General features: G+C 41.7%; 1 protein-coding gene and 1 non-coding gene across 12 annotated transcripts in view; one reads left to right on the top strand and one right to left on the bottom strand.

Moving 5' to 3' along the window:
• SCAI (suppressor of cancer cell invasion) overlaps positions 1 to 25,721 on the bottom strand; it is a 190,187-nt gene that overhangs the window by 125,694 nt on the left and 38,772 nt on the right. The window lies entirely within an intron of this gene.
• Positions 22,647 to 22,832, top strand: LOC123569308 (U2 spliceosomal RNA). Its single transcript, XR_006692941.1, has one exon. It is a non-coding gene; the product is annotated as a U2 spliceosomal RNA (small nuclear RNA).

Below are 25,721 nucleotides of genomic sequence, written 5' to 3'. Positions count from 1 at the left end.
TAAGTGCCTCGAACACTGTTTCCAGGCAACTGCAAAATATGAACTAATCAAAGGCAGTGAAACAGTTTGTGTGTGCCTGCTCTATGGCTGCCACTGTTCTAGGTGCTAGAAAGAGAACTTCAACTACCACAGGTGGTCAGAAGTAAGGAAAAGTGACTGTGGCAGGGACTTGAGACTATCCAAATGCTGGGAAACCTCATTACTGGAGGGTCTCAGAGGGAATGCTGAATAGCTGGTATTACAAAGATGAAAAAAGGTCACCCTTCAGTCTTGTGAGAAAGAAGACTATAATCGGATTGGCCTAGTAGTACATGTGGAACCTATAAGGATTTTGTGAAAACAAAGGAAACCCTTCAAATTCCAAAGCCTTAGCCAGACTGCTGATCTAAACATATGTAGAGTAATTATCAGGATATTCCTAATAGATCAAAATGTAGTCTACAAAGGCAGATGTATTTGGGAACGGCATAGAGGCAAGAGTGGCGTGGGTAAGTGCCAAACAGCCTGCACTCAATCCTGGTGCTGCCACTTACTATTCAAATCCAGCTGCACGATTTTAGCCAAGTCATTTGACCTCTTTGTGCTTCAACTTTCCCGTGTGTAAAGTGGGTAGAATAATAGAAACTGCTTCCCAGGGTTATCATGAAGATTAAGTGAGAATGTATGTAAAGTGTTTACAAGAGAGTCTGGCATACATTAAATGTTATGTAAGTAATACTGCCATTTAATTTACCACCTAGACTGAGACAATTCTGTGAATGAAAAGCGGCACTATTAGACTGTGGAAAAACAGACTGTGTCAGGCAAACTGGGATATATGGTCACCCTATAAATAAGTATAAGAAGAAACAAAGGAATGTAACTAGAGAAAGCAGCATTCTCTACTTCACCTCCTTATATAGAGGTCACCCATAGATGCAGGTACCAAATGTTAACATCTGACTTATCTCCTCTGCTATAGACATGTTATAGCTAAATAAGAACACTTAGTTTTTTGTTGTAAATACCACATGCCAGTAGCATTGATTGATACTTCAGTCAATATTGGCATGATGCCCTCAAGATTAGTAGAAGCCATCCAACAAACATTGAAGACATGCTAATGGTATCAGGCAGAAAGTTGGTAAGACTTGGTCCTTGCCCTCAAGAAGCTCATCACCAGTTAAGTAAATGATTCCTGCAGGTACTAGCTAGTAACTAGTAACTAGTCCCCAGAGGCCATTGCTACAGCAAATACACCAAAGTCTGAAGATACCTCAGCAAACACTGGGAAAGATGAGAAAGGTGATTTGAAAAACAGACACAATAGAAAAGAGAAAGTATTGCATTATTTTACATGGCACCTTCAAATAAATAAAGACATTCTAGACAAATAATTAGAAAAAAGTATTTGCAGCAGATAGCTTTTGTTTGGCCCATGTAGCATCGATTTCCATCGCTTTGCAAAATTAGCGCTCTTTCATTATGTGAAATCTCATTAAAAGCAAAAAAAATCCATTTGGAAGAAAACGAGAGACGAGAGATAATGAATCGGGGAAACTGGTAATTTTATGTGTGTGATAATGGCTCAAAAAGAGAGTCCTCATGTTTTAAATACGCATACTGAAATATTTGCAGATTAAATGATATGATACCTAGAATTTGCTTCAAAAACTCAGGGTTAGGTGAGTGTGGATATACTCAAATATATCAAATTTATAGATATAATATACATACATAAAGTATATAATTGGCCATCAATTCACAATTGTTGAAGTCAGGTGATGAGAAAGTGGGAATTAATTATTCTTTTTAATTTTCTGTAAATTCAAAAATTCTCATTTAAAAAGTTTTTGTTGATACATCAATAGAATGGTCTCAACTTTTTTTTTTTTTTTTTTTTTGAGACAGGGTCTCACTGTCACCCAGGCTGGAGTGCAATGGCACAATCACAGTTCATGGCAGCCTCAAACTCTTAGGTTCAAGCAATTCTTCCACCTCACCACCCCATGTAGTTGGAACTACAGATGCACACCACCATGCTGATATGGTTTGGATTTGTGTCACCACTCAAATCTCGTATCAAATTATAATTCCCAATGTTGGAGGAGGGGCCTGATAGGAGGTGACTGGATCATGGGGGCAGATTTCCCCCTTGCTGTTCTCCTGATAGTGAGTTTTCAGAAGATTTGGTTGTTTAAAAGTGTGTAGCACCTCCCCACTGTTCTCTCTTCCTCCTTCTCCAGCCATGTAAGACGTTCCTGCTTCCCCTCTGCCTTTCTCCATGATTGTTAGTTTCCTGAGGCCTACCCAGCCATGATTCCTGTACAGGCTACAGTACTATGAGTTAATTTAACCTCTTTGTTTTATAAATTACCCAGTCTCAGATAGTTCTTTATAGCAATGTGAAAATAAACTAATGCACACAGCCACCTAATATCTTAATGTTTTGTAGAGATGGGGTCTCACTATTTTGTTCATGCTGGTCTTGAACTCCTGCGCTCAAGCAATCCTCATGCCTTGGCCTTCCAAAGTTCTGGGATTACAGGCATGAACCACCATGCCTGGCTGTATTATTTTTAATTTTAAAAATAAAGTGCTTTTGAAAACTCCCTAACATAGAGTTTCTTAACCTTCTCACTCCTGCCATTTTGGGCCAAATAAGTCTTTGTTGTGGGGATTGTCCAGTACACTGTAGAGTGTATAGTGGCATCCCTCGCCTCTACCCACTAGATGCCAGTAGCACCACCCCCCTACTTGTTGTACAGCTAAAAATGTCTCCATATATTGCCAAATGTGTCTTGGGAGGCAGATCACCCCCAGCTAAGAAGCCCAGTGCTAATATACCATATACCTTATCCAAAGCATTCTCAACCCTACAAAACAGAAACTCCCCAATTCTTAACTATATTCTACATATCTAATAATGATTTGCAACATTATATCTTTTCTTATTCTTAATTCAGTCACTAATACTCTACTTGTAGTTCAGACTACCTCAAGTAGATAAACCAATCGTGCTGCTGCAAATTTAATGATTCAGTAAAAATTATACTGCTTCTGAGACTTCTCTTCATCTAGTTCCAAAGCTGAAACTAAAAACCTTAAGCTATTTATAGTACTATAACCTTCAAGAATATGGCCCAAAAAAGTAGGAAAAGGTTATACAATTCGATCTTCTTAAAATGTACTACTTAACCTTTGGTCAAATTAAACAGCTCCAAAACATGCCCCAAAGCAGAATAACCCATACAAAGATCAAAGTGCAAAGGATAATATTATCTAGTTTCCTATTACTCAAAATGAGATCTATAGCCCAGCAGTATCAGCATTACCACAGAGCTTAACAGAAAGGCAGAATCTTAGGCCCTACTTCAGACCTACAAAATCAGAATTTGCATTTCAACAAGCTTTCTAGATGCCTTGTATGCACATTATGTTTCAGGCAGTAATCTAGCTGGGATTTTTTTTGGTTTGGGGTTGGGGGGGGCGGTGTTTGTTTTAAGAGAAAGACAGGGTCTCACTCTCACCCAGGCTGGAGTGTAGTCGCACAATCACAGCTCACTGCAACCTTGAACTCCTAGGTTCAAGTGATCCTCCCATGGCAGTCTCTGAGTAGCTAGCCTTCACTGTCTTAGGAAGATTAAAAAAAGATACCTTTTTTCTTTTTCATTATTTTTAAAATAATGGATAAACATTTGGCCCATTTCCAATAACAGATATGTAAATGACTATGATAAGGAACTAATGAGTGCTGGGAAATAAAGTTGAGGTGAAACCTAGATCATGTATTCTCAATTATCCACACCTAGAAAAAAGGTTAGCCTAGACAGCAAGCATGTAGTGCTCTCGAATAAACCATTTCTGTGTGTTTAGACTTGAACTCAATTCTGAAATGACCACAGCAACCCCCTTCAGCACAATAGTATACATACTAGGAGCTAGCCATATTTTCTTAATTAACAAATGATTAGTACAACAGGATTTTATCAAATATTTGCTAGATAAGTTACTTTGCCTTGTGCACGATAGGAGTGAGTAAAAGGCCTCTAGAAAGGTCTAGATTTCAAGAAAGGAGGAGGCGGATAAGAAGAAGAGGAAGGAGAGGAAAACGAGGGAGGATGTGGAGGAGAGAGAAGAAGGAAGAAAGAGTAAGGAGGGATGGAGAGATGAGGAAGAGGATGAGGAAGGAGGAGGAAGGGGCAGGGGAGAAGCAAGGAATTTTTCCCTAAACAAGAATTTTAACAACAGGCTAATGGGCTAGTTCATGAATCTATCCACTTCTTTTCATCTCCACTGTCACTATCCTAATCTAAGTCATTATCATCTATTTTGGAGCCTCATGACTTATTCTCCCCACATGTACTCTTACACTCCTATACTTCATTCTTGACATAGCAGGGACCTCCTGGACTCAAGTGATCTCCCACCTCGGCCTCCCAAAGTGCTGGGATTACCGGGGTGTGCCACCATGCTTGGCCTCTGAGTAATCTTTTTAGAAGTCTTTGAGATGGAGCCAGTGGCTCAAATAAGAAAGGATAGGTTGGCGGGCACGGTGGCTCACGCCTGTAATCCCAGCACTTTGGGAGGCTGAGGCAGGTGGATCACGAGGTCAAGAGATCAAGACCATCCTGGCCACCATGGTGAAATCCTGTCTCTACTAAAAATACAAAAAATTAGCTGGGCATGGTGGTGGGCGCCTGTAGTCCCAGCTACTCGGGAGGCTGAGGCAGAAGAATGGCGTGAACCCAGGAGGCAGAACTTGGAGTGAGCTGACATCGTGCCACTGCACTCCAGCCTGGGTGACAGAGCAAGACTCTGTCTTAAAAAATAAAAAAAAAAGAAAGGATAGGTTCAGAACTCACTCCAACAGATGCAATACCAGGGTTCAAAAACGGTGGCAAGAGCATCCGGAACCAGACTCCCCCAGGGGCATGACTTTGTCCATGATTACAGATCTTTGGATTCCCTTTGTTCCTGCCTATTTTCTGAACCAGATTCTCCAGTCTTTCCATCCATGCTGTGAGGTACTTGATAACTTTCCAGTAAATTCATTTTCTGCTTAAGTTTGCTGGAATTAAGGTCTGTAATTTTCAACCAAGAACATTTCCTGGAACAATGCCGTTTCTTTTTTGTTTTTTTTAATGACCTGTCACTCACTAAGTTTAGCCTTCCAAAATGGGTATAATTAAAAAGCTAAAATTCTAAATGCCATTCACCTCACCGACCTCCTAAAAACAGCTTTCAAAGTGAATAGTTTTATTTATCACTCAGTTAAATCCAACATTCTACCTACTCCATGCTTGCACCTGGGCTACTAAATACGGCTGAAGAAATACACATGATCATGCTGACTGATCTCACTTTCAACGCATGACCACAGAATGGGCATTTCCACTACATTACTAGTCCACTCACTCTTCACTTTCCAGAGCCCTATCTCACACTTTTTCTTCTCTCCTCAAACATCCAACATCTCATCCCCCATCCCCGCTTTTCAGCTGATGGCAATTGTTTTATATTTCACTAAAAAAAGAGGCCTGGGCTAGGCGCGGTGGCTCACGACTCTAATCCCAGCACTGTGGAAGGCCGAGGCGGGTGGATCACAAGGTCAGATTGAGATCATCCTAGGTAACACAGTGAAACCCCGTCTCTATTAAAAATAAAAAAATTAAAAAAAAATTAACCGGGTGTGGTGGCGGGCGCCTGTAGTAACAGCTACTTGGGAGGCTGAGGCAGGAGAATGGCGTGAACCCAGGAGGCGGAGCTTGCAGTGAACCAAGATCACGCCCCTGCACTCCAGTCTGTGCAACAGAGCAAGATTCCGTCTCAAAACAAACAAACAAACAAACAAAACACAGAGGCTTGGCCAGGCATGGTGGCTCATGCCTGTAATCCCAGAACTTTGGGAAGCCAAGGCAGGTGGGTCACTTGAGGTCAGGAGTTCAAGACCGCCTGGCCAACGTGGTGAAACACCGTCTCTACTAAAAAATAAATAAATAAATAAATAAAAATTAGCCCGGCATGGTGCCAGTTACTTGGGAGGCTGAGACAGGAGAATAGCTTGAATCCAGGAGTTGGAGGCTACAGCAAGCCGATATCACGTCATTGTACTCTAGCCTGGGCAACAGAGCAAGAATCTGTCTCAAAAAAAAAAAAAAAAACCAGAGGCAATCAGTAAAGATCTTCCACACATATCCAGCCACAATGTACCATCTACTTGCACTTGTAGCCATATATATTATTCTGTCTTCCCTTCTATTATCTTGATTGAACTATGTTACTATCTAAGCCAAGCCCTCCATTCATGCCTTAACCCTCACATCCCTCACTGTTATTCAAGGACATCAGCCCGTCAACTGTTCTCTTCTTGCAGCATCACCAATGGGCCTCTGTGCTGGATAACTATCATCAGCATTCAAACAGGGTACATTAGCTTCCAATCTAAAACTCTTCTTTCCAGCTCACATGCTCCTCTAGCCTTCATGCTATTTCTCCACTCTCCACAGCATAACTCTTTAGAAGACTTGTCTATAGAGCTGTCTCCCATTCATCCCCCATTCTCTGTCGAACACACAACAATTCACTTTGTTCCCATCATTCCACTGAATCACTGCTTGTCACTACCAATGAGGTCCATACTGGTAAATCTAGAGGGTAATTATGAGTCTTCATCTTACGTTACTTATCAACAGCACTGGACGCTGTTGATCATTTACCTATTCTTAAAACACTCCTGGTTGCCTTCTAAAACATCATTTCTGGCTGGGCATGATGGCTCATGCCTATAATCCCAACACTTTGGGAGGCCGAGGTGGATGGATCACTTGAGGTCAGGAGTTCCAGACCAGCCTGGCTAACATGGCGAAACACTGTCCCTAGTAAAAATACAAAAATTAGCTGGGCATGGTGTTGCACGCCTGTAATCCCAGCTACTCGGGAGGCTGAGGCAGGAGAATTGCTTGAATCCGGGAGGCGGAGGTTGCAGTGAGCCAAGATTGTGCAACTGCACTCCAGCCTGGGCAACAGAACAAAACTCCATCTCAAAAAGAACAAAAAACAAAAAACAAAAAAAAGTCACTTCCTCCTCTTACTTCACTGGCTGCTCCTTCTCAAAGTTTCCACCGATGGTTCACCTCATGATCCAACGTGGAAATGTTGGAGCGTTCCTGAGCTCAGATCTCTGAGCTGTTCTCTTCTCCCCTCATTCCATAGGTGACAGTGTGCATTTTCATGGCTTTACACACCAACCGTACACTGATGAGTTGTACATCATTTTTTTTTTTTTTTTTTTTTTTTTTGAGACAGGGTCTCGCTCTGTCACCCAGGCTGGAGCGCAGTGAGTGATCTTGGCTCACTGCAGCCTTCGCCTCCCAGGTTCAAGTAATTCTCCTGCCTCAGCCTCCCCAGTAGCTGGGACTACAGGCGCGCACCGCCACGCCTGGCTAATTTCTGTATTTTTAGTAGAGATGGGGTTTCACCATGTTGGCCAGAATGGTCTTGATCTCCTGACCTCGTGATCTGCCCTCCTCGGCCTCCCAAAGTGCTGGGATTTATAGGCGTGAGCCACCGTGCCCAGCCAACACTGTTTTTTTTAAATCTACACACTGGACCTCTGCCCTGAATTCCAGTCTCCATTTTCTTTCTTTCTTTTTTTTTTGAGACAGAGTCTCGCTCTATCGCTCAGGCTGGAGTGCAGTGGCGCGATCTCAGCTCACTGCAAGTTCCACCTCCCAGGTTCATGCCATTCTCCTGCCTGAGCCTCCCGAGTAGCTGGGACTACAGGCGCCCGCCACCGTGCCCGGCTAATTTTTTGTATTTTTAGTAGAGACAGGGTTTCACCGTGTTAGCCAGGATGGTCTCGATCTCCTGACCTTGTGATCCACCTGCCTTGGCCTCCCAAAGTGCTGGGATTACAGTCGTGAGCCACTGCGCCTGGCCTCCAGTCTCAATTTTCTTTTTTTTTTTTTTTGAGATGGAGTCTCACTCTGTCGCCCAGGCTGGAGTGCAGTGGTGCGATCTCGGCTCGCTGCAAGCTCCGCCTCCCGGGTTCACGCCATTCTCCTGCCTCAGCCTCCCGAGTAGCTGGGACTACAGGCGCCCACAACCGCGCCCGGCTAATTTTTTGTATTTTTAGTAGAGACGGGGTTTCACCGTGGTCTCGATCTCCTGACCTTGTGATCCGCCCGCCTCGGCCTCCCAAAGTGCTGGGATTACAGGCGTGAGCCATCACGCCCGGCCAGTCTCAATTTTCTAACTTTCTATTTGTCATCTCTATCTGAATGTCTAATTGGTACTCCAAACTTAGCAGATACAAAACTTAATTGCAACTATTCACCCCAAAAACCTACTCTATTCACAGTCTTCCCCTTCTCAGTTGGGGCAACTCCATTCTTCCAGTTGTTCGGGTACAGTTCACTCCAAACACAACAGACAAGATGATCTTTTAAAATATGTCAAATTATATCACTTCGCTCAGAATCTTCACATGGTTTCCCATCTCATTCTGAGAAGGTCCCCAAGCCTTTACAATGGCTTACAAGGTACAAGGTCTCATATGATCTGATCACCACTATTATATCCAAGACTTTATCTCCTATTATTCTTCATCCTACTATTCTCATTCATTCTAGCCACACTGCTCTCCTTGCTGTTTCATATACATGTCAATACTCTACACATTCCTGCCACAGGGTTGTTTTGGAATTCACTGTAGTCTCAGCTTGGACCACTCTTCCCAAAATATCTGCATAGCTAGTTCCATCATTTCACTCAAATCACCTTATTGGAGAAGTCTTCCCTGACCACCCCATATAAAACAGCAACACCCTTCTTTATACTTATTTATTTTTTAGACAGAATCTTGCTCTGTCACCAAGGCTGACATGCAGGGGCTCCAACATGGCTCACTGAAGGCTCAACCTCCTGGGCTCTAGTGCCCCTTCCGCCTCAGCTCCCCAAGTAGCTGGGACCTCAGGCTCACACCACCAGACCCAGCTACTTTTTGTGTTTTTTATAGAGACGGGGTCTCGCCATGTTGCCCAGCCTGGTCTCGAACTTCTGAGGTCAGTTGATCCGCCTGTCTCGGCCTCCCTAAGTACTGAGATTACAGGTGTAAGCCGCCATGCCCAGCCAAAATTTATTTATTCTCTATCTCCAAATATAATACAAACTTCATGAGGGGAGGGACATTTTCCTATCTCCAGTGTCTAGAATAAAGCCCAGTACTAATAGTTACACAAGAAACTGTTGATAAAGGAATAAAAGAAACTTTAAATTATAAATTTTTAAGTTATAAAATGGATATATAAAATGTATTAATTACTTTCACACACACACAAGTTGTGACACACATACAGATGTGTCACCCAGCTCTCCCTTCAAGAAAGAACTTGCTGGGAGTACTGGCAGCCCCTGCAGACATCACCTCTGCAGAGCTGCCTTGCCCAAGGTCAGGTGCTTCCCAAGGCAGCCCTCATCCAGTAACCAACGGAGACAAAGGTATACATGGTCCAGCCATTTCTGCTCAAAGCAGGGCAACTCTGAAAGTTCATGTTAGCTCCAGAGCTCCCTGTGGAGTCAGCTCCTGTTGTTCAGACTGTACCACAGCTCAACTTCTCCCTGCCAAATCTTGCCTCTTCCCTTCCACAGAAGTTGAACAGAAGGGCACTACTTAACATCCTGCACATTAAGTTGTATCTCAAATTCTGCTTTACAGAGCCCTTAACCTGTGATAGTTAAGACAAAACATACATGCTTATTAAACTAAAAAACAAAGCATATCCCTATAAAACAGAAAATGAACATCACTATAGTAGATAGTCCTACAATACGTGTTCTCTCCTTCTACAGAAATGGTTACATAATAACAGGGTCTCCTATTTTTAACTGGGCATAAGGCCAACCGTAATAAACACTAGTCTTCCTTGCATCCAGGTATGGCCATGGAACTAAATGACGGCCAGAGGGATTTGAGGGGAAGTTACGTAACTTTGAGAACTTGTCCTTAGAAGAATTAATGTGCTCTCTTCCTCCTGACTTCCCCCCTTTTTTCTAATGGTAATATGGACACAATATTGAGCATCTTGGACCACGTGGATGTGGGCAATAAGCTAGTGATGACGGAGCAACAAGACAGAAGGAGCCTGGAAAAACAAAACAAAACAAAAGAACAGAAGGCTCCTGGATCTCTGTGGAGCCACCATAAAGGTCCTGGGAAGCTTAAACTGAGAAAGAATTAAACCCCTATCTTTCTAAAATCTCTGTAATTTGGGTGAGGGCTACAACTGCTGTCAGTGCTGTGCCCACATTTCCTCCCAACCCTGTGCTCTCACTCCCAAGAGCCAGCACCTGCAGGTCTTCGTAGAGGGGCTACCCTCAGTCCGCCAGCACTTCCTGGATATTTATACACTCATCCTGTATTAGTCTCTTTTCACACTGCTGATAAAGACATACCCAAGACTGGGTAACTTATACAGGAAAAAGGGTTTAATGGGCTTAAAGTTCCATGTGGCTGGGGGGACCTCACAATCATGGCAGAAGGCAAGGAGGAGCAAGTCATGTCTTACACAGATGGCAGCAGGCAAAGAGAGCTTGTGCAGGGGAACTCCCCCTTGCAGAACCATCAGATCTGGTGAGACTTACTATCACAAGGAGAACACAGGAAAGACCTGCCCCCATGATTCAATTACCTCCCACTGGGTCCTTCCCACAACACAAGGGAATTCAAGATGAGATCTGGGTGGGGACACAGGCAAACCATATCACCTTCCCACCAGGGATGGTCCTTAGCAATGACTGAAGGGTATGAAAGTATAAAGGCTCTACTTTATTTCTTTGGTCCCTGGCAGTGACAACTCCTAGGTATAACCTCCAGAACTCCCTTGCAAGACTAGCCAAAGTTGTCTACCTTGAGGCTTTGTTTGATATCACATCCTTCTTTTTTTTTTTTTTTTTTAATTATTTTTTATTATTATACTTTAAGTTCTAGGGTACATGTGCATAACGTGCAGGTTTGTTACATATGTATACTTGTGCCATGTTGCTGTGCTGCACCCATCAACTCGTCAGCACCCATCAACTCGTCATTTACATCATGATATCACATCCTTGATACCAGCCTCCTATTCCTGTCCCCAGTCCTACTTTCCCACTCCCTAGCAGGTTTTTCTGTAACTCTTCTCAGTAAGTTGCCTCCCCATAAAAGTTTATCTCAACTCCTGCTTCTGGGGAACCCAACCTGAGGCAGTACCCTGCCTCTATCTCATTCCCCCAGGGTTCATCACAGTCAATAACTGTACACCTTTCCAAACCTTTGTCTTTGCATAATCAAACATGTGGTTCTCTTAAATGAAAATGAAATTATAGGATATAAACTATGCAACTGGCCTTATTCACTTGAAGTATTTATGGACCGAATTCTATGACAGTAAAATATATATACACCTCACTATTTTTCAGGATACATGGTTGCCTATAACTTAAAGTTTAAGTAAATATCAAACCCATTTTTTGGAGAAGTAGAGAAAGAATTTTAAAACTGTAGGAAACTTCTTTGATTTACTCTTATCGTTCTACTCAACAATGAGAAAAGAAAGATTCTATTATGTATACAATTACTTCTAGGAATACCAAAAACAAGCAATGCAAAATTTGTTAAAAGTAAATAAATTAGCCAGGTGCGGTGGCTCATGCCTGTAATCCCAGCACTTTGGGAGGCCGAGGTGGGCAGATCATTTGAGGTCAGGAGTTCGAGACCAGCCTGGCCAACATGGTGAAACCCTGTCTCTAATAAAAATACAAAAATTAACCCAGCATGGTGGTGCGTGCCTGTAATCCCAGCTACTCAGGAGGCTGAGGCAGGAGAATCACTTGAACTCAGGAGGTAGAAATTGCAATGAGCCAAGATCATGCCACTCCACTCCAACCTGGGAGACAGAGCGAGACTCTGTCTAGGGGGAAAAATAATAATTTAGAAAAAAAAGTAAATAAATTAAATCACTCTTTATTCTAGTTATTTGAACTCCCCAAAGAGTTTAAAGGCCTGAAATATAGACACAGATACATGTAATCTTCAATATATTAATACTTAAAATATTTAAATATTTTATATACAAATAATATTTATATTAAATACCACAATAGTCTTTCTTACAGTTTTGTAATTTAAAAAGGCAGGAAGAAAAAGAAGTAGGAAAATTTCCCTAACTCCCATTACAAGTCCGGTATTTCCAAAGAACATTCTTTTGTTACTGGCAAAATGCATTCTGGATATTTCAGAAGGATACGTTGCTTGAAATATATATTTCAAGGAAGAAAGATTATAGATACTTCGTGAGCCTCCAAGAATTAAAATAATAGCAATAGAAACTTCAATATTTAGGCTGGGTGCGGTGGCTCACGCCTGTAATCCTAGCACTTTGGGAGACAGAGGCGGGCGGATCAGAAGGTCAGGAGATCGAGACCATCCTGGCTAACACGGTGAAACCCTGTCTCTACTAAAAATACAAAAAAAAAAAATTAGCCGGGGGTGGTGGCAGGCACCTGTAGTCCCAGTACTCGGGAGGCTGAGGCAGGAGAATGTTGTGAATCCGGAAGGAAGAGCTTACAGTGAGCCGAGATAGTGCCACTGCACTCCAGCCTAGGCGAAAGAGCGAGACTCCGTCTCAAAAAAAAAAAAAAGAAACTTCAATATTTCAACACCAACATTATTTAAGAATGTATATATATTCTTATATGTACATATTCTTACATATACAAGAATATATATAAGAATATGAATATTCCTCTAAGAATATTCTTGTGTGTATATACATTCTGATCTATATACTAATATATATAAGAATAAGCATACCTCTGTGTGTGTGTGTGTGTGTGTGTGTGTGTGTGTGTGTGTGTGTGTATGAGACAGGGTCTCACTCTGTTGCCCAGGCTAGAGTACAGTGACATAATCATAGCTCACTACAACCTCAACCTTCGGGACTCAAGAGATCCTCCCACCTCCATCTCCTCAGTAGCTGAGACTATAGATACACACCACAACACCTGGATAACTTTTTTTATTTTTTGTAGAGACTGGGTCTTGCTATGTTGTCCAGGCCAGTCTCAAACTCCCGGCCTCAAGCAATCCTCCTGCCTCGGCTTCCCAAAGTGCTGGGATTACAGGCATGAGCCATTATGCCCAGCACATATTTAGAACATGACTGAAAATATAACAATGTTATCTCTTATTGGACGGTAAATCTGGATTACAATTGTAAAAGAGACTTAATAAAGCAGTGTAACTTTATTTTCCACAAAATGACTACGCTGGTGCATAAAATGAAACAGAAGCCTAGAAAAAACAAACTCTCATGAGTAACAAGATTGTTTTGATCTCATTTGGAACTGTTCAGTGTTACATATCAAACATTTTGGCAGGCCAATAACCTGTAACATTATAATTTAAGAATGCTAAGATGGGGTATGGCTGCAAGATGCAGTCACACTGTAAGTAAAATTAAGAAACGAAGGGGGTCAGATATGTGAGAGAACTTCTATGGTGGTGTTTTTCCTATTTGTGAACTGCAAAGGGAAGTCTCCAATCTAGTTATTAAACTTTCAGTCTGTCTGAGGTAATAGCTATTATGCCAAAAGCAATTACCCAGGCTAGTACTGGAGATGTTTTGTTGTTGTTGTTTTAGCTGAAGTCAGATAATTCCTGGGTTTGTCTGTATGTGCCCTTATCCCTTAATCAACAAAAACATCTACAACATCAAAATTCTCCCTCCTGTTTCCAGTTCTTCTCAATTGGCAAAATCACAGATTAAAAAAAAAAAAAAAAATTAGATGTGTGTCCAAAATTGTCTTTACTGCAAATGTTTTGAGACAAATTTTAAAAACAGATTTACTTGTAAGGGATTTTGTTGAGACGTAGAGAAACACTTCCTTCAAGTTTATTTCTGATACTGTTAGCTACATTCTTGGCATCCTTTAGGAATTTTAAGAATACATATTCATATCCAAGAAAAAATAGAGAAAATATATATGCAGATACTTCCCCAAATTAAACTAAGCATGATGTAATTCCTATAGAAATTTGTTACGAAAGAAATCACTTTTTATCTTTTTTTTTTTTTTTTTTTTTTTTTTGAGACAGTATCTCACTCTGTTGCCCAGGCTGGAATGCAGTGGTGCAATCTTGGTTCACTCTAACCTCCGCTTCTGGGTTCAAGCGATTCTTGTGACTCAGCCCGCCCAGTAGATGCGATTACAGGCGCTACCATGCCTGGCTAATTTTTTTGCATTTTTAGTAGAGACAGAGTTTTACCATGTTGGCCAGGCTAGTCTCGTCCTCCTGGCCTCAAGTGATGCACCCACCTCAGCATCCCAAAGTGCTAGGATTACAGGTGTCAGCTTTTTATCCTTCAAAGAAAAACAGGCCAGGCGCGGTGGTTCATGCCTGTAATCCCAGCACTCTGGGAGGCCGAGGTAGGCGGATCACAAGGTCAGGAGATTGAGACCATCCTGGCTAACACGGTGAAACCCTGTCTCTACTAAAACTACAAAAAATTAGCCGGGCGTGGTGGCAGGTGCCTGTAGTCCCAGCTACTCGGGAGGCTGAGGCAGGAGAATGGCGTGAACTCAGGAGGCAGAGCTTGCAGTGAGCCAAGATCGCACCACTGTACTCCAGCCTGGGCGACAGAGCGAGACTCCCTATCAAAAAAAAAAAAAAAAAAAGAAAGAAAAAGAAATACACACCTTATGTTTAAGCAAAACATAAGAATTATCACTAGTACTTTGGCTTAGGCTCTGGCTGGCCTTGAACATTCCAGACTTTTAGAGTGAGTAATGAATATGAGGGAAACATGTGTCTGTCAGTAACAGGTGTTAAATTCTACTGTCTCTATGAATTTGACTACTCTAAGTACTTTGTATAAGTGGAATCATATTTGTCATTTTGTGTCTGGCTTGTTTCACTTAGCATAGTGTCTTCAACGTTCATCCATGTTGTAGCATGCGTCAGAATTTCATTGCTTTTTACAGCTAAATAATATCCCCATTGTATGGATATACCACATTTTTTTTATCTGTCCATCTATATCAATGGACATCTGGGTTGTGTGCACCTTTTGGCTATTGTGAATAATGCTGCTACTAACCTTGGTGTACCAATCTGTTCAAGTACCTGCTTTCAATGTATCTGGCAACATGCCCAGAAGTTGAGTGGCTGGATCATATAGTAATTCTATGTTTAATTTTTTAAGGAACTGCCATAATTTATTGTAAGATTTTAAAGCACAAATATAAGTGTATTCTATAGATCTATGAGAAGTAGCTCTTGTCTCTTATGATGATTGCCCACATTTAGCTTACAATTGCAACTTGCAACATATATGTCAGAAATGGCCCAGGTTTTCACATCTGGAAGGGAAAAAAAAGTAATAATAAGAGCTATCACTTACTGACTGTTTATTACACACCAGATTCTGAGCTAAGAGCTTTACATAGATTATTGCATTGAATCCTCAAGACAAACCTACTTGGTTCTACTGTCTCCATTTTAGAGAAGAGTAGTAGGCCAGATAGGTTAATGACGCCTAAGATCACAAAGCAGATGAGTGCCAGCACCAGAGTGCCAGCACTCAATTTCAGGTCTAAGTCAGAGTCTTTGCTTTCATCACCATTCATTCTTTCAACAATCATTCATTAAAGGCCTATTACATGTCACACAATATTCGAATTGCAGGTGACACAGTAATGAGCAAAACACATAAAATGTTCTTGGACTAAAATACCTCTAGTAGGGGGAGACAGTACAAGTTATATAAATTACATAGTATATTAGATGGTGACAAGTGCTCTGGAGAAAAAGCAAGGAGACAAAGGGGACAAAGAGCTGCAACTGGAAACAGGCTGATCACAAAAGACCTCACTAAGATGACATCTGAGCAAAAAAAAAAAAAAAAAAACTTGAAGGGGATGAAAGAATAAACCGTGAGGGAAATCTGGTAGAAAATTATTCTAGGCAGAGAAAAGAGCAAGTGCACAGGCCCCAAGTTAGCTTGCCCGATGTGTTTGAGCAACAGCAAAACACTGAACTAAAAACCGTGACTGAGCTGGGCACGGTGGTGCATGCCTACAGTCCCAGCTATTCAGGAGGCTGAAGAGGGAGGACTGCTTGAGTCCAGGAGTTTGAATCTAGCCTGGGAAACACAGTGAGACCCCATCTCTTAACAACAACAACAACAACAACAAACGCAACTGAGACTGAAGTGGAACCAGCCACAGATTGATGAGGAGGGGATGAGGTCAGAGAGGTACTGAAGAACCAGTTCACGCACAGCCATGTAGGCCATTGAAAAGCCTTCAGCTTGTATGTTAAGGGAAATGAGGAGCCAATGGAGCGTTTTGAACAAGGAGTGATGTGACTTGATTGACATTTTAAAAGGATCTCACTGGCTACTGTATTGGGAGACAAGAACAGAAGCAGGGAAGCCAGTTATAAGACTGCTGTAACAGCCGGGCGCGGTGGCTCAAGCCTGTAATCCCAGCACTTTGGGTGGCTGAGACGGGTGGATCACGAGGTCAGGAGATCGAGACTATCCTGGCTAATACAGTGAAACTCCGTCTCTACTGAAAAATACAAAAAACTAGCCGGGCGAGGTGGCGGGTGCCTGTAGTCCCAGCTACTCGGGAGGCTCAGGCAGGTGAATGGCGTGAACCTGGGAGGTGGAGCTTGCAGTGAGTTGAGATCCGGCCACTGCACTCCAGCCTGGGCGACAGAGCGAGACTCCATCTCAAAAAAAAAAAAAAAAAAGACTGCTGTAACAACTCAGGCCACAGTTTAAATCAGTGGAGAGTGGACAATAGTTAAATGCTGAATATTTCCTAGAGATAGAGCTGAGACTTACTCATGGACGGGAATGTAGAGGATAAGACAAGGTGAAGAATGACTCCAAGGCCTTTGATCTGAGCAACTGGAAGGATGGAATAGTCACTGGCTAAGATGAGACTGCAGGTACCACAGGTCTGGGGGGTCTATTGGGAGCTCCGCTTTGGAAGTGTTAGGGTTAAGAAGCTACTGGACATCTGAGCAAAAATGCAGAACAGGCAGTTGGAATTTTGAGTCTAGAGTTCAGGGGAATGGTGTAGGCTGGAGTCAATTTAGCACCACAAAATGTGCCAGGAACTGTGTCAGACACTAGAAATACAGGGATGAATACATAGTACTGACCAGCCAAGAGACCAAAGTACATCCTTTCCCCCAAATGTATTTCTCAGTGTGTTTGTTAACAGTTGCTATGAAAGAGCAGGGAAAATGTCAGTCAGCTAAACAGTTTAGATTTCCTTTTGAGAATTTTTCAGACTTGAATAAACTAACATATACGGTGACTTTCCATAAGGGGATAGAGAAGTCAAGCTGTTATGTGAACTTCTTAGCTTTTGTTGAAGTGTATGTTGTAGGCACACACTGGTCTAGGGCAAGGTTCTCAACTCCAACACTATGGACACTTGGGACCGTATGATTCCTTGATACATGTGCTGTCCTGTGCACTACAGGATGTTTAGCAGCATCCCTGGCCTCCACACACTAGATACCAGTAACACACCCCACGTCGGTGACAAACATTTCTCCAGACATTGCTATATGTCCTGAGGGACAAAATCACCCCCAGTTGAGAACCATTGGTCTAACGTTATAATCTATGCTTCCATAGGAAAATAATGATATTCCTTTTTCCTAAGTCTACTTTTATTTATTTAGCAGTAGAAAAGGATCTATTCATCTATCCTAATTATCCCAATGATGAGTTCATTACTGTTTCCCTACTTAAATCAGTAAGAGGCCATTAGACATGAATTTCCTCATTTTCCCCTCCAGCCTCTATCTTACGTACCCTCCCTCATTCCTCCTCTTTCATAAAGAACAGTTGCTCCTCCAGCCACCAATTGTGCACTGGATTCCAGTCCCACTTGCCTCTGACCACAACTTGACCATCAGCTACTCCCTACCCAGTAGGTTTAAATTCTCCCTCAGCCTTCAAACACGCTAATTTTTTCTCTTACCAAAATGAAACAAACCAAACTTTCTTTCTTTTGTTTTTTGAAATGGAGTGTCACTCTGTTGCCCAGGTTGGAGTGCAGTGGCACGATCTAAGCTCACTGCAACCTCCGCCTCCCAGGTTCACGCGATTCTCCTGCATCAGCTTCCCAAGTAGCTGGGATTACAGGGCCCCGCAACCATGCCCAGCTAATCTTTGTATTTTCAGTAGAGATGGGGTTTCGTCATGTTGGCCAGGCTGGTCTTGAATGCTTGACCTCAGGTGATCCACCTGCCTTGCCCTACCAAAGTGCTGGGATTACAGGCGTGAGGCACCACGCCCAGCCCTACCCAAACACCTTCTCCTCTCCCTTAAGTCATCTCTTTCTCTATACAACTAAATTTTCATGAGGTTCCATCTTAGATGCCTGCCCTCTGCTTTTCCTCACTGCACATTTCCTTCTCTGCCTAATCAAGTCTAGGTCTACAGCCATTTTTCCACTCTCTCAAAGATGAGGACCTCTTACCTGCCCAGTTCAATGGTTTCCTCAGAGGCCTTCCCTACCTGACATCATCTAGTGCTGAAAACATTTTTACATTAACTCCTGAAGAAACTTTCTGACCCAGTGAGCAATCTCTCTCTTGAATCCCATTACATTATTCCCCTGGTTCTCTTTTCACCTCATTGACGCCTTTCTCGCAGTCTGCTTTCCTGTTTCTTCTGCATCCACTAACACAGGTAGTCTTTTGAGGGTGATTTTCAGTCCTCTTCTAAATGACTTCCAGGTCTCCAAATACTCCCGGAAACTCCCTATTTAACTCTGACTTCATATTCTATCCTGAGCTCCAAATTAAGATTTTTAACAGCAAGATGGCAGGTTTTTAATAAAAAGAACCAGAAGTAATTTTAACATTAACAACAACAATCACCACCAAAAATGTCTTTGACATCCCAAGCACTTAAGAAAGCACTTTATAAATATTCACTCATTTAATTTGCTCCTCAACAGACAGTCCTTACTATTCCAACCATAATAATGAAGTTACAGTCTCAGAGAGGTTAAACAACTTTCTTACACAGCTAGTAAATTGTCAATCTAGGGCTGGGAACAGATTTTACTTCAAAGCCAATTTTTTAATCAAGTGATATTGTTTCACCTTATTTTTTCGATTTCTCCTCAAAATTCAATTTTCTTAGGTCTTCCTGAGTTTCACAAACTTATAGGATACTTTAAGGTTAACATTCAAACTATACACTCTTGGCCTCTGTATTAAAAGAGAAACATTTTTTCTAAGAATCCTAGGGCTAAAAGGAAGTTGGTGTTATATAATTCATCTCTCAGCCTGTAGGCAGAAGTGTATCTAACCCATTCCAGACAGATGGGTATCTTCTATTTTTAATGACATCTAGGAAAGGAAACTCTCGCCTACTAAATTTAGACTGTGAGCCAAAGGAAAGAAGCATATCTAATTTTATGCTCCATATAGCCAGGCCTTCACATATAGTTGGTAATATGCATCCTAACAGGATTATTACCACAAGTAGAAACGAACACTTAAAAACTACAATCAAAAAATAAAGAATAACTGATTCAACTGGACTCTTCAAGTTGACAAGAGAACAGAATCATTCTAGTCCAAATTACAACAGAGCTGACATCATAACAATTCTTCCCATTATATTAAAACCCATCTGGCAGAAGTGATTGGAAAAATGACAAAGGAGTGTCCGGTAAGACGCATACATGTTTCACGGAGGTACCTAGTTTTTAAAAGTGAATACTAAATCTTAATGGAGAAGAGTCATGAATGCATCCTAAGTCAGTAACACTTTGAGGTTTATAGTTATACCTTTGCCATTGCTTATTCTTAACTCTAGGCTTTAAATCTAAATACTTCAGAATCTCCCTAAAAGATTTCAGTCTAATTCTGTCTGTCAGATTGTCTTTGCTGGCTCTCAAAACATTAAGGAAAAACCAAACAAAACAAATATTGCACAAATGATGCAAAATGAAGAGATTTCTGATCGTGTGTTTTACTTTAAAAAAGCCAGCGCAGTGGCTCACGCCTATAATCCCAACACTTCAGGAGGCTGAGAAGAGCGGATGGCTTGAGCCCAGGAGTTCAAGACCAACTGAGCAACATGGTGAAACTCCATCTCTACTAAAAATACAAAAATTAGCTAAGCATGGTGGTGTGCGCCTGTGGTCCCAGCTATTCGGGAGGCTAATACAGGAGGATTGCTTGAATCTCAAGAGGTTGAAGCTGCAGTGAACTGTGATTATGCCACTGCATTCCAGCCTGGGTAATAGAGCAAGACCCTGTCTCACCAAAAAAAGAAAAACAAAAGGAAAGAAGAAACACTCTTTGCACTGTTACAACAGAAAGCTAAAATCACTGTAAGATATTTTTCTTGAAGAAGCCACTGGATAGGGTTGACACAAACGTTTAATTGGCTCCAAGTCAAATAACTTCCCAAATTAACGACTTGAGAATGCATCTTCGCAAAGTTAAGAAGGCTTAAGTATTACTTCAAATGACTTAAACTCCTGAGTCTACTGTAAAATTATGTTGATCACTTTTATTAATGATTAAAGAAAATTGAAAAGTACATAATTACCTAAGTATACCTTCTGACCACCACTATCACATTAAATCTGGTACAGACTAGCAATAAATGCAAGTTGATAAATGTGGGGAAATGTTTGTATAAAACTACACTGGTAAGGCTGGGCCGGTGGCTCACGCCTGTAAACCCAACACTTTGGGAGGCTGAGGCGGGTGGATCATGAGATTAGGAGTTCAAGACCAGCCTGGCCAAGATGGTGAAACTCCGTCTTTGTCAAAAAACAAACTACACTGGTAATGTGTTGGTATAACTCCAAAAACCTGGGTCATAACTCAGCCATTTTTAAAAACAAATATTCATCAAAAATAGCAAATATCTACAGCAAGACAAAATATTGACCTGACCTAATCAGGCAAAACCATGAAATACTTTTTTTTTTTTTTTTTTTTTTTTTTTTTTTTTGAGACAGAGTCTCACTCTGTCACCCAGGCTGGAGTGCAGTGGCACAATCTCGGCTCACTACAACCTCCGCCTCCCAGGTTCACATCATTCTCCTGCCTCAGCCTACCAAGTAGTTGGGACTTACAGGCACCCGCCACCACTCCTGGCTAATTTTTTGTATTTTTAGTAGAGACGGAGTTTCACCGTGTTAGCCACAATGGTCTCAGTCTCCTGACCTCATGATCTGCTCACGATGGCCTCCCAAAGTGCTGGAATTACAGGCGTGAGCCACCACACCCGGCACGAAATACTTTTGTTTCCCAAAAGCGAGGATCTATTTCTATCTAAGCATAATAATGAGGTAGGATATTTGTGACCAAAATAATTCTTTCCCCAGTCGTTATTTAGTGAATGACTTGACAATGAATTTGAATTAAAGGAATAAAATTTTATTTTGTCACATTCTAACCTTATAATCATTGTTTTAAACTACTTAAGTGAAAACATCTTATAAGCACTATATATATTTCAAACTAACAACCACCTTCAAACTTAAGTCAAAAAGTTAACGCCAGGCATGGTGGCTCATGTCTGTAATGCCAGCACTTTAGGAGCCTGAGGCAGGCCAGATCATTTGAGCTCAGGAGTTTGAGACCAGCCTGGGCAACATGGCAAAACCTCATCCCTACAAAAATACAAAAAATTAGCCAAGCGTGGTAGCTGGCACCTATGGTCCCAGCTACTCAGGAGGCTGAGGTGGGAGAATAGCTTGAGCCCAGAAGGCAGAGGCTGCAGTGAGCCAAGACTGTGCCACTGCTCTCCAGCCTGGGTGACAGAGTGAGACCCTGTGTCCAAAAACAAACAAAAAAAACCTATACCTCAAAAATCTAGCCTAGGCCAGCCACAGTGGCTCACACCTATAATCCCAGCACCTTGGGAAGCTGAAGCAGGCAGATCACTTGAGGTCAGGAGTTCAAGACCAGCCTGGCCAACATGATGAAACCATGTCTCTCCTAAAAATACAAAAATTAGTCAGGTGGGTAGTGGGCACCTGTAATCCTGCCTGCTCAGGAGGCTGAGGCAGGAGAATCACTTAAACATGTGAGGTGGAGGTTCCAGTAAGCTGAGGTCATGCCACTGCCCTCCAGCCTGGGCGACAGAGCAAGACCCTGTCTCAAAAAAATTTAGTGTCAACACTGTTTTGTTTCCTGAATAATAATAGTCTTCAAAGGGGCTTGACAGTTTTTCACTTTTGCTGACAGTCAACAGACACATCAACTTTCATAAATCATCTGGTGGTAAGAAAACCAAAGCCATCATGTACCTCTAAAACTTCAACTCCAGCCTGGCCAACATAGTGAAACCCCATCTCTACAAAAAATTTAAGAATTAGTTGGGCATGGTGACATGCCCCTGTAGTCCCAGCAACTCAGGAGGCTGAGGCAGGAAGATTGCTACCACTGCATTCCAGCCTGGGTGACAGAGTAAGACCCTGTCTCTAAAATAAATAAATAAAAATTCAAATAACTCAGTACTGCAACAGTAAATAAGGAAAGGTTCTATTTCTCCAAGAGGTAAGTCTGCTCCTATTCCTTGCATGACACTGGGCAAACTATCTGTATTTTTGTGTTACCTATCGCTTCTCGGCCTTTTGGCCAAGATCAAGAGTAATACCTGTCCTGTCAGTTTAATGTTACCTGTCTCATTTCCCTTCCCCACAAAATAAAGGAATTTGAATGTTCTTTAAAGTCCTTCAGGTTCCAAATCTCTATAATTCTGTACAGTGTATGTGAATGTATAGTAGAAATGGGCAATATATTTTAGGAATAAAGAGAATCACAGATAAATACTTTGGCACAATTGCTTATACATATTGTCTATATTTCCACGTTTGGCATAGAGAAGGAAATTGCTTACATTACTATATTTTATCTCCAAGAACCTAAAGTCTCTCTCCTTATAACTTTCCAAACCTTCATCTCAGAGGATAAATACTTTCTAAGAAAAAGATATAGTTGGCCGGGCGCAGTGGCTCATGCCTGTAATCTCAGCACTCTGGGAGGCCAAGGCAGGCGGATCACGAGGTCAAGAGATTGAGACCATCCTGGCCAACATGGTGAAACCCCGTCTCTACTAAAAATACAAAAATTAGCTGGGTGTGGTGGCGCGGGCCCGTAGTCCTGCCTACTCAGGAGGCTGAGGCAGGAGAATCACTTGAACCCGGCAGGCGGAGGTTGCAGTGAGCCGAGATAACGCCACTGCGCTCCAGCCTGCATGACAGAGTGAGACTCCATCTCAAGAAAAAAAAAAAAAAGATATAGTTAAGTCAATATTTAGCCAATAAGATCTTAGAAAGTTTCTTAAATTTTGGTCTAAATACCTTAAACAGTTTAAATTTGTAAGTGTAAGTAACTCTGATTGTCTTCAAATAAAAGCATGATAAAAAAAAACACAAGCATTGGAAGATTCGTTTCCAATGGCCTAGTCATCCAGTAAAATTTTTTAGCATCATAAGCTTTATTTCCTGTCTGACATCCTCAGGGATGTAGTTCGACAGCTCCTCTGTACAATTTCTACTATAAGACTTCTCTGGCCTCTCTTGGCACATGTAAACTGCTGCTAGGTAATATTTCCTTTGGCAACAAATTATATACTTTATAGAAAGAGACCTTCAACTGAACCCTCACCACTCAAACCCACATTCTTCCCAAACATGTGAATCTTAAACTAAATCTTGTATAACAAGTTGGACACATGTTATTGCATTCAAATGTGAAATATTCATTAAATTCTCCTTGCTAAAAGAAGGATTCAAGTTAAAATCTCTCTTAAAGAGAAATCAAAAATGGTTTTGCTAAATCATATGCTGAACTTGCATTATTTTTTTTTTCCACTTTTTTTTTTTTGAGACAGGGTTTCACTGTGCAGAGGTACAATCACTGCTCACTGCAGCCTTGACCTCCTGGGCTCAAGCAATACTCCCACCTCAGCCTCCCAAGTAGCTAGGCATGTGCCACCACGCCTGGTTTTTTTTTTTTTTTTTTTTTTTTTTTTTTTTTTAGTTTTTTGTAGCATCAGAGTCTCATTAGGTTGCCCACAGTGGTCTTGAACTCCTGGGCTCAAGTGATCCTCCTGCCTCAGCCACCTGAAGTTCTGGGATTACAGGTGTGAGCTACCATGTCCGGCCTTAAGTTATTTTTCTTCCTTTCAATTGCCCTTGAATTACAGGCAGATACATATTCTACTAGATTTCAAGAAATAAAAACAAAATTAACTGTAATCTAGAAAAATAAATACAACAGGCCGGGCACAGTGGCTCACGCCTGTAATCCCAGCACTTTGGGAGGCCGAGGGGAGAGGATCACGAGGTCAGATCGAGACCATCCTGGCCAACATGGTGAAACCCCGTCTCTACTAAAAATAAAAAAATTAGCTAGGTGTGGTGGCACAGGCCTGTAGTCCCAGCTACTAGGGGGGCTGAGGCAGGAGAATTGCTTGAACCCAGGAGGCGGAGATTGCAATTAGCCAAGATCACGCCACTGCACTCCAGCCTGGCGACAGAGGGAGACTCCGTCTCAAAAAAAAAAAAAAAAGAAAAAGAAAAAGAAATACAACAACATAAATGGAACTTCCAAAGTTTAAGAACCAGAGCCAGGCAAGGTAGCTCATGCTTGTAATTCCAGCTATTCAGGAGGCTGAGGTGGGAGGATAACTTGAGACCAGGAATTCAGGAGCAGCCTGAGCAACATAGTGAGACTCTGTCTCTAAGAAAATTTTAAATATTACCCAGGTATGGTGGCATGTGCCTGCAGTCCTAGTGACTTGGGAAGCTGAGGCAGGAGGATGGCCTGAGCTGGGAAGTGAGCCTGGCTGCAGTGAGTTATGACTGTGCCACTGCACTCCAGCCTCGGCAAGAGAGCAAGACCCCATCTCTAAAAATAAATTTTAAAATGAGTAAATAATTTAAAGAATTATACTTTCAATTCAGCATTCCCACCTTTTTATTCAATACATATCCTAACATGTCTTTCCCTCATCAATAACCCATTACTACAGAAGTAAAATGTATGTGTTATTGACTGACAAAGCCCAAATGAACTACTGAAGCAACTACTTCAATCAAGTTTTCCATTTATCTATCTATCTATCTATCTGTCTATCTATCTATCTATTTATTTTTGAGGCAGAGTCTCACTCTGTCACCCAGGATGGAGTGCAGTGATGTGATCTCGGCTCACTGCAACCTCCACCTTCCAGGTTCAAGCAATTCTCTTGCCTCAGCCTCCCAAGTAGCTGGGATTACAGGCATGCACCACCATGCCCAGCTAATTTTTGTATTTTTTAGTAGAGATGGGGTTTCGCCATGATGGCCAGTCTGGTCTCAAACTCCTGACCTCAAGTGATCCACCCAACTTGGCCTCCCCAAGTGCTGGGATTACAGGCATGAGCCACCATGTCTGGCCCCAAGCATGCTTTAATTTAATTCAAATATCTATTTATAGGCCTTAAGACGCAGATGATAGAAAGTTTTAGTAAATATAGAATCTGCCCACTAGTTGATATTCTAGTAGAGAGGACAAAAGAGTTTACAATTTTAAATATAGATATTATGTTGGTATAACACCATTTGAAAAAGTATAAGATTGGAAAGTTTATTCATTATAAGATGTATGACCTTGAACAGATCATTTGTCTTCATAGAAAAACATA

The sequence above is a fragment of the Macaca fascicularis genome, chromosome 15, assembly GCF_037993035.2.
Source record: "Macaca fascicularis isolate 582-1 chromosome 15, T2T-MFA8v1.1".
NCBI lineage: Eukaryota > Metazoa > Chordata > Mammalia > Primates > Cercopithecidae > Macaca > Macaca fascicularis.
This window is presented reverse-complemented; position numbering and strand designations above follow the sequence as displayed.